The sequence below is a fragment of the Megalobrama amblycephala genome, linkage group LG4, assembly GCF_018812025.1.
Source record: "Megalobrama amblycephala isolate DHTTF-2021 linkage group LG4, ASM1881202v1, whole genome shotgun sequence".
Taxonomy (NCBI): Eukaryota; Metazoa; Chordata; class Actinopteri; order Cypriniformes; family Xenocyprididae; genus Megalobrama; species Megalobrama amblycephala.
In genome coordinates, this window is record NC_063047.1 from 23,978,992 (window position 1) to 23,989,737 (window position 10,746).

Here is a 10,746-nt window from a genome sequence, read left to right on the forward strand (position 1 = left end):
AAAATCAACAGGCTGTATAGCGATTTATGTTTTTCCATCTCCATATAAGATGTCTTAAAATGATCATTAATACATTTTTTAGCCAACCATTTCATGTATTGAAGTCTTTTTTTTTTTTTTTTTTTACATTAAATTTAAGAAAACTCACCCGGAGGGATTTTGTTTTATTACCACACGTGCTCCTAAATACATTTTGCACACAGAAGTGCCCGCATTGTCTTTGTGAAATATCCACGCATCTCTGCAGTGCACATGGGAATGTCAGCGGGACTAAACAGTTCTCAAGCACACAGAACAAGAAGTTACGATCAAAATGAGTAGGACGAGGGGAGATTTTCCACTAGTCAATCAATCGTGGATGGTTTCATTATCTCAGGTGGATAAAAAAGTATAAGAGGATAAAAATAATAAAAGCAAAAAAGGTGTCTCCGAATATACTTTGGCAGCCACACTGGCTGGTTATGTACTTGCTCAAAAATTGATTTTGGATAATTTTTAACCAAAAAAAGTTACGGACTGCAGCTTTAAGGTGGAAAATAACGCTTATGAGCGGTTTACTTGAGATGCTTGCCCAAGCAGAAAAAAAGATGCAGCGGTTGCCAGATTGATTACAGAAAACCATCTAAATGGTCAAACTAATCAACTGAATCAAAATAACCAGATCGACACGAGTCAAAACAGAGACAAAACAGAGCGACACGTGGGGGTACAATCCAACAGTCCCCATTGACTTTATATAGCATGAGACTGCCTCTTTGTCATTTCTGGCTTATAACAAAAAATAGAACAATGTCTAAAAGCTGCTGTGTGACATGGTATACAGCAAACAACCTAAAAAACCCAGAACTAAGTTTTTATAAGCTGTCGACCCCAAAAAACGAATGTTTAAGGACACACAAGTAGATACAGGCAGTGAGACAGAGCGCAATGGGTCATATTACTATAAGAACGTTGGAGGGGAACGTATTCGGCGACAGGTGAAATAATTCTTTGACATGGTTAAAAATAATGAATGTTTTTTTCTTTGTTTGTTTAGCATAACCTGTCGCCGATTACATTCCCCTCCAATGTAGTATGTGTGTGTGTGTGTGTGTGTGTGTGTGCTATTTAAAGAGAGTCTGAGGGTTTGCTTACACCAGCCAAGTTTGGATAATGATTAATATTCTTAAGTTAAATCACAACACAACATACAGTACTTAAAACAAAGCATCCTTAAGGCGTTTTGCACCTGGCTGACCTTAGCTGTCTTTTAATGACATTTGATATGACAACTATACAAAACAAACTAAAAAATATATTCAAATTAAAGCATAATTATAATTTATGTGTAAAGTATAATTATTCAAACTTATAATCATTTGCTTGCCACTCACCATAAAGTTTTCACCTTTCTGAACTGGCTATCGCAGGGTGAATGTCAAAACGTTTAATAATGCCAACCAGTGTGATAACAACAGTTATTATACATGATGGACTAGAAATTTGTTACGAATCACTGAATGAGTGGTTTACCTTTAAAATGTCAATAAAGTTCAAATACCTTGTGAGAGATTCCAGATCTGTTTTAAAATAATGGCATGCTGAAGTCAGTAGTGTGTCATTCTTTTGTTGAACGTTCCTCTCAAAACATTCTCTCATTTTCAAATTAATACTCTGGTGAAATCCATAGAAACATTAACTCATTTGTTGGAACACATTCCAATAATTGAACCACGGCATTACAGTTGGTTGCAATAAAGATGAATGCCATATCTAAACGTAAGCAGTTTAAGTTTTTATTTATACAGAATTCAGGAACAATAAACACAAATGGAACAACCAAACCTAACGCAACGAGAATTAACAATGAACTGAACAAAACACAGGGCTTAAATACACAGACCAAACTAATTAATTAAATGAACAGGTGCAAACAAAGAATAACCACAGAAACGGATGAAAACTAACTGAAAACTGAACTAAACGTGAAGAAAACAGATCTCCCGTAATACACACATTATTTTTGATATATATTTTGACACACACACACACACACACACACACACACACTGATAATCAGAAGACTTTGGAAAGGCATGCAGTTCAGGAATGTTATGGCATACATGGCAAATAACTGCCCTTGTTAGTGAATAGAAGATCAGGTAGCTCAGGGATTTGTTCAGCCTGTCATGTTCTTGGCACACTGTCATACCAGTTGCATCATTTGAAATGTTAAAAAATATATTCTTTTACTTTCTCCTGCTCCATGTTCTACAAGGTCTCTTGTTTGAAAAACATTTTGCTCCTCCTAGACTGGATTATGTGTATCTGTGTGTGTGCATGTGCATAGGTTTTTGTGATTTATGAGGACACAAATTTGTATAATGACATGGGCATTACACTGTATTACAAAGTAAACATTAAATATGAGGACATTTCATGAGTCCTCATATTTAAAATAGCTTTAAAAACATATTAAACAATGTTTCATTAAAAATGTAAAAATGTAGAATGTTTTTCTGTGATGTTTAGGGGTACGGTTGATGTAGGGCAGTGGTCTCAAACTGCCGGCCCGCGGGCCATTTACGGCCCGCCCTCCCCCTCCACCCGGCCCGCAACTGATCTCAAAAATAAAACATAATCCGGCCCGCTAAATTATTATTATTATTATTCTGTAGTTGCTACCTGTCTGATATGCAAAGAAAAAGTCGCCGTTCAAAGGGACATTCGCATCTCGCATCACATAAGCGGCCGCGCCGCATTCTTCTTCTTTTCAATGCTCTTTCGCTCCAGTGGCGTCTGTCGTTGCTATGCAACCATGAGCCGCGCTCTCAACCGCGTCACTTCCTAAATTACAGTAAATGCACTCGATTTTAAGTCACAAGCGTCGATTTAAACCACCGAAAAGTGTCATATGCAACCATTAAATGTTACCGATGCTCAAACGGCATCTTGGACAAATGTGGCCCAGCTGTGTGAGCACAAGGGCTGCCAGGTGTCTGTCAAGAAACAGAACAGCGTACAAATGTATTCAGGGATTGTATTTGTTCAGTACAGTGTTGTTCAGTGCAAGATTTTAAGCTAACATATAGTAAGGGAAAATACTTCCACTAAATGTTAAAAACTAATAATGTATGTAACAATGAGAGATTTTTTTTTTTTTTGGGCAAAATAAAGATGATAGGCTATATATAGCTCCAGTTTTCTGTTTATTTCTGACCCCTCCACGCCACACGTGTTGCTGGTTTTGTTCCTAAATTACTATTTTTTTTATTCCATGCACCTTGTTGGATGTGAGAAGTTGCACCAGACTATTGCAATTAATAGTATTATATTAGTAGTATTATATTAGTAATAGTAGCCTATTATATAATTATATTACACTCTGTAACAATGAGAGAGAGACTGCTGTTTACATTTAGTATGGTAAATAAAATATTTATAGTATAGGTATAAACATATTTTAGTAGGCCTAATGAAATTTGAAGTAAATGAGAAATAATGCAAAGGAAAGTAAATTTTCTGAAATGTTGCGTTTTCTTGTGCTTGAAATTTAATATGGCCCTCCTATGAGGTGTCAATCACAGAAACGGCCCCCCGCCTATTTGAGTTTGAGACCCCTGATGTAGAGGGATAGAATGTACAGTTTGTACAGTTGGCTATAAAAACCATTACGCCTGTGAAATGTCCTCACTTTGATAGCAAAACAAACCTGTGTGTGTGTGTACTGGTTTGACATACATCATGAGGACTCAAAGTCCTTTTTGTAAAGTCCCCATTGTAGAGTCTATTCCAGGTTTTAGGCCACATCCCCTACATGATTCAAATAGCTAAATAAACTTTCTAAACACAGTAAAAATGCAGAAAGTTTTCAGTGATGATTCAGAGAGGAATATCAGAAGGCCAAGTCTTGACTGGACCAGAGGAGGAGCTGGGGATGGAGGAGGGTAATTGTCTCCAGAGCAACACTATAAAGCTGCTGATACTAAATAGACCTTATATAGGGATGCTGTGATAGGCGTCATATTCTTATAGGTTGACGTGGATCAGCTGAGAGTCAGGTGATGCGAGCTTGACTGACATGACCTGCCAGAACTAACGCTACGCTTGATTGTATAATCTACCCAGCACTGAAGATCAACACATACTGTATGCAAAGAGCACATACTGTACATTCTGTCTATATTAATATGCAGTGCATAACTTGGTTTACTGGATCTATGTATTCTAAAAACAAAAATGATAAATTCCACACAAAGAAAACAGGGCGATCAGCAGCAATCTTTAACCTCAGATCTCCTTTTGCAGACATTTCTATATATCTTTCAAATTGCAGTATTTCTAATGGACTTAGTTTGAGTAGTTTGGAACAGTTAATCTTTGTTCTTCTCCTCCTTGTGACTCCACTCCTCACTCCTTTACCGTTTCAAAGCAGCAAACGTTACATTATGATCTGTATATGAAATATGAGCAAAGGAAAAGAGTTTTCTTTGATATTGTTAAAGCCTGAAGCCTGTCTAAAGTGGATGTGTTTTTCTTTGTTCTGCTGCACAACATGCGTAAGCACAAGGCAAAGAAATTGCATAAGTTCTCTTCATTTCATGTCTTTTTTACCTGATATCACCACACAATTGCATCATGAAATAACTCTTTCTTTCCATTTTATGTGCTTCACCCACCCTGACCAAGATGTTTTAGAATGCTCACGCTTAGAAGAAAATGTTCTATAACCTTAAAGGGTTCTGACAGGTGTTTAAAGAAGCTTTTAGAGGTTCCCGCATAATGCTTAATTTTATGAATTTAGTTTTAATTGATTTTTCATTTTGATTACATTTTATGAATTAAACAGCTAATAAACATACTTTTATCACTAGAAAAAAATTGAAATAACCCATTAAACATGATAGTATTATGCAATCATTTAAGACATTTCTCCTTATAAAGAACCTTTTCGGCCCTAACCCTAACCCTCATTAATTATTAAAAGTTAAAATTGTTAAATATGTATGTCTAGATCTATGTTAAATTGTATTATTAACAGCAGGGTATGGGATAAGATACTTCCTGGGGCAAGATGACCATCTACCTTGTGTTTCCTTTGTGCTTTGTCACATCCATCTATGGTTGTACTCAGGTAGTTTCCTTAATTTAAGTTAGCAAATCTTTCTATTACACTTTAAAATGCATTGCTCTTAATATCTTCCCCCATCTGCAGTTTTTCTTGTTTGCTAACACACTATAACCGGTTCATTTGTCAGTTTCCCAAACCATTCATTCAGGCTTCAAAACAAAGACACATTACTCAAAACCTTTAACATGTTTCACCTGTTTTCACACATTCCAATTTTCTTAAAGATTTATGCAAAACTCTACACACAAAAAAAAAAAAAAACTAAACTAATTTTACACGTTTAATGTTCTCATTCATAAAGCACAAACATATGAGCATTACAATGTAAACTCAACACAACACATTTATCCATGAGTAAACATTAAGTATTAAAATTGATAACCAATCAGAATCTCAGGATAATGCAAATAGGGCCACGGGTGATTGTGCTTCAGTACTACTTACATACAGTATATTTAGAGTACACATTAACAGTACTTTGGATGAGGGAAACTTCAGTAAACTGTAGCACATGTTGTACTAACTCATGATTGTCAAATTTATTCATAGCCAAATTTTAAATGACTGGGAGGTAGAGGAAATCTTTGCTCAGAAGACCAAGAAACTGGTGAATTTATTTATTTATTTTACTGTACGTACAGTAAGTATACTGTATTGTGTTGCATAAAGAGTTAATACATAATATTCTTCTTTTTTTAACTTTTCTAGTGCTTTACATCTACAATAAGATCACTTACAGTAGTGCAATGAAAATTATTTTTATGCTGTAATAGACATTATTATTATAGAAATGAATATATTATATTTTGACCAATTATATATATAATTGTCTATGTACTGGGTTTTGATATTTTCCCTCCATCTTCACTGCCCATTATTTAAAATGTATTTATTTACTTACAATGATTTTTATATGTTGAGTTTTAACTACTACTGCAACTTTTGTTTGTTGGCGCCACCTAGTGGTTTTGTGGAATATTCATCATCACACAGATTATGTGTCTTTACCAAAAAACATTGTCATGGGTTATGGGTTATAATTTCCCAAAAAGGGGTTTTATAGCATGATATCATAGCAGAATGTTTTATGATTCCGTAGGATTCCATTTTTAAGTTCATATGATGTCATAAGAAAAGCTCTATGATCATTATATGTGGTGATTCAAATAACCCGGTATTAAACCTTATGAACAGGACAAGCTCAACTTTTTAATATTTAAAGAGCCATGTATGCAAATCAAATGAAAAGTGTACTAAACTTAAGGTGCTGCAAAGAATCAAAAGAACCTTTATTTTTAAAAGTGTACCATGTTCCCCAAGACAAGCCATATATTACAGTACCTGTCAAAATATTTCACAATATTACTGGTTTTACTGTATTTTTGATTACATGAATGCAGCCTTGGTGAGCATAAGAGACTTCTTTCAAAAACATTAAAAAATTGTAATGTTTCCAAACTTTTGACAGGTAATGGTCATAATGCTCTGTGATGTAACACATAATAAATGCATAATCAAATCACTATGTTGTTTAAATCATTACAAGAACAGTTGAAAAACAGAGTTGCGACACTCCCATAGACTTCCATAGGAACTTTGGAATGCGGAAGTAACGCGTGTCGTGGAGCAGCCGATAGTTCCAAACACTGATAGTTCCAGCGCTGAACCCCATTCATTTTCAGTGATTCCGAATTTCGCTCGCTGGTAAGTTGATGAAATTACTGCATTTTTGATATTTGAATGCATTACCTGACCTCTCATGAATCTGGTCAATAGTTATATTTTATGTAACCAGCTTTAGTTAATGTTTATTGGAAGATAATAACGTTAGTTAGACTAACTGCAGCTAGCTTAAGTCACCAACACTTCACTAACTTTAGCTACCATAACCTGACGTCAGTTGGGCTACATTACCTTTACGTTTACAAGTTCGTTGTCAAACAACGTTTTTCTTCAGTTATTAGATTTGTTGTTAATGTTAGCAACACTTAGTTGCCAGTTCATTAAAGTACCAGAGAATAACACAGTAAGGAGGTTCAATACACTTAGTGGCCACTATATTAGGAACACCTTTACAATCTAATTTAATTCAATACAAAATCTCTGCCATGAATTCTACTTTAATAAAGGTGATGTTTCACTACATTGTGTTCAGATGGGTCAACAAGTGCAAAAACACCCCCACAAACTATGACCTCAATGCTAAATCATCATTAAATTTACACCTCTATGACAGCATTTTATATATATATAATTTTTTTTTCCCCCTTATTTGCATAATTTCTTGGATGAGCAAAATAATAACCCAGCTTCTTCCATAATGTGATTGTGTGGAAGAATAAAAATTTGAATAACAATAGTGGTTTGTATATAGATATGTATTTTTTTTTTCTCATTTAATTTTATCTGTACTGGAGAACAGAGCCAAAATAACAGAAATCATGACAAATGTCCAAATAGTTATGGACCGAACTGTAGGTGTGTGCTCTCACTTCTGTAATGTCAAGCTCGTGAAAATGTTTTGGAAATGTGTATTTAATCTGTCCTTCAATGTGTTAAACTTAACACTGTTTCCTCTTTCTTCACAACTCCCAGTTCTGTCCAGCAGCAGGTTTGACTCGACTCCAGACCCGGTCTCCTCTGGGCTCTGACACAGGCCCTGTTTCCACCTGGAGTTAAGATGCATTTTGGTTGATTGGATCACAAGTGGACGAGGGAGACACATACACGTTTACACCTGGTGTTTTAATCCATCTCTTTTGTCCTCTTTCAACCACTTCTGTCCCGATTTCTTCAAGGGGGTGGGTAAACGTATGGGTTTTTACAGATCTTTCAATCTAATAGACAAAATAAGCTTGAGCAGTTTACATATGAACATGCCCAGAGATGACAGGAAAACATACAGAGAGCATCAGTGTTTGTTTCTGCTCTGACAGCCGCGAGAACAGCTGAACGAGTGAGTGTGTGTTAGAAATCAGTAATAGTGAGAGAACATTGTGCTTGGTACGTTTTTCATCTTCAAACCAAACTTGGGTCTTCAGCCAACAAAGTTTAAATCCAATCTAGCTAGCGTGCTTCCCATAATGTTTACACATTAGGTCAGTAGGCGGAGAGTAGACGGTTTTTAGTGGCGGTTCGAACACATTCGACCACATGAGCATTTACAATATGAAAGCAGTCCGGTTGAATGCATTTTCAAATACCTCTGGAAGTGGTCGAAAGTGGACAAACTCAAACTGTTTTAGACCCCATTTACACCTGTATTTAGTGTCGTGCACTTGTGATCAGATCAGCCAAAATGCATCTTAACACCAGGTGGAAACAGGCCCACAGTCTGCTTCTGGCAGTGGAATGCTCTCACCCAAAAAATCAAGTAACTATAGCATTACCTATAGTGTGGAGTTTGAATGCTTTTGTTATCAATGTATGTATAAGCATTTGACTGATTCTTGATTCACCACCAGGTCTCCAGATCATCCTACGGCTGCGCTAGAAGAATGTAATGGCTATTGTGAACACTTATATTAATTTTCTTGCCTGCTTTCTGCCATCTTTCTCTCCCTGTAGGAAGTCGAATGAGTTTCTTTGAAGACAGAACATTCAAGGAAAACTTACCTACCCTCTCCCTGGATATAATATATAATTAAATGTTTTGTTGAATGCAATTGGTTGCCTATATTTTTCACTGTTGACCAAACTTCTTTCTTGACTTAAACTGAGCAGCTTCATTCATTGATATTAACTTGTTGTGCATGTTTATGTGAATGTATCTTAACATAACGCAACATTAGGATGTTAGTAATATTTTTGACCATAGAAGCATGAGAAAAATATATACAGTACATGCTGTAAATGTATACCTTATGGGAGCAGCCCCCTTAAACACTCACAAAAAATTTATTCAATTCAAAGGGCTTTATTTGCATGAAAAAAAAAAAAAAAAAAAAAAAAAAAAATATATATATATATATATATATATATATATATATATATATATATATATATATATATATATATATATATAAATTTCCATGCAAATAAAGCCATTTGAATTGAATTAATTTTTAATTGAGATATATATATATATATATATATATATATATATATATATAATCTCACACATATATTACATACTACATACACATATGCTTGTATGTATTTGTGTGTGTTCTGATGAATGGTTTAGCCTATGTTTAGGGAAGGTCATGATGGAGTACATTAGCCATACTGAAATGAATGCAGTTAACAGAAATGCTAACGTTATGGATCGTATTTAGGAACATTGTTAATTCACTCAGTAACCATCTCTCCAGTTACCTGTACATTTTAACATACCACACTGCAGGGGCGATTCTAGGGTCAGAGCTTTAGGGGTGCTGAGCACCCAATGAGCCCCACTGCCACCACCCACCCTCTTTTCACACAAAAACCAAAAATATGTCTATTGAAAAATAACTTTATCATTTTAACATTGATTCAACTAACTCCAAAATCCAGATTTTTTTTTCATTTTTTTTTTAGCCTAGTTATTAATTGAATAACGAGACACAAATTCAATCGTGTTTGGTCCCATTTATTTTTGATCACAGTGCATAGGCTACACACAAACTTTTAGTCCAAAAGTGCGCACATTTGGAGAAATGCACGTTTACCTCAGATTTCATTAGATGTAATATAAGCCGGGCCGCACGCCGGGTTTTAATTACCGAGGTCAGAAAATGTAGTGTGCTATGGGGGTTCGTGGGCATACTCCCCCGAGAAAATTTAGATTTCCCTGGTGTACATATGTGCATTTTAAGACGTTTTAAGGCCAAAAAATTGGATAACAATAGCTTTAAAACCATGTCAACAAATACATGCATGCCTGCACAGTTTTGAGGCAGCTTTAATCGCATGTTTGGTAATTTCATGACTTAACTTACAACAGAACAACGACGGTCATTGCTCGCAGTTTCTTTTGCGCTTTATTTAAGCTATAATAAAGTAATTATGAAGCACGCGCCGGCGCATTTGCGCATGCAATTCTTGAGTGCGCGCCGCGAGCACAGTATAACGGCTGATTGGACAGTCGTGTTAATTTTTCTGAGTTTTACCGACATAGCCTGACAACATCTCTTCTGACTGCAGTTCACTGTTGTTCAACTGAAGCTCCCTCGTCGTCACCTGCACCTTTTCCGCGCTCGTTTGACTTGCGCCTGGCACTGAGGCGAGGTCGGAACGCGCGTCTGAAAAGTGTCCTGTTTGTTGTGGTCGTAAAGAGACAGTTCTATATAAACGCAGCGTTTTACTTGGCGATGTTTTAAAAAAGATTTATATTTTTGGTATTTTATATGCTCTGTTGGTGGTTTGAGGAGTAGCATCACCCAGGGGGGATATTTTTTTTTATACTGATTCCAGTAGGCTACTCACCGATATGGTTTCGGAATTGGAACAACTCTAGGTAAAAGGAAAGAAGTGTGAGACACAGCTTTGGAGCAGCTTAGTTGATTCACAACACTACATAACGGGTTCTCACTCTGCGTGTGTTTCGCGCTGGATGATGGTCGTGCTGAGCGGTGCAGGTACAGAGAAGTAGAAGAAGAGAACAGGATGACACCATTTGCTAAGGGGGATGTTTTCATTTTCATCCTTAACAC

At 36.0% G+C, this 10,746-nt stretch overlaps 1 long non-coding RNA gene across 1 annotated transcript; it reads left to right on the plus strand.

Moving 5' to 3' along the window:
• The first annotated feature begins 6,666 nt into the window (after positions 1-6,666).
• On the plus strand, positions 6,667-8,772 carry LOC125267126. The gene is made up of 2 exons (XR_007184619.1): positions 6,667-6,814; positions 7,706-8,772. It is a non-coding gene; the product is annotated as an uncharacterized LOC125267126 (long non-coding RNA).
• Positions 8,773-10,746: the final 1,974 nt, after the last annotated feature.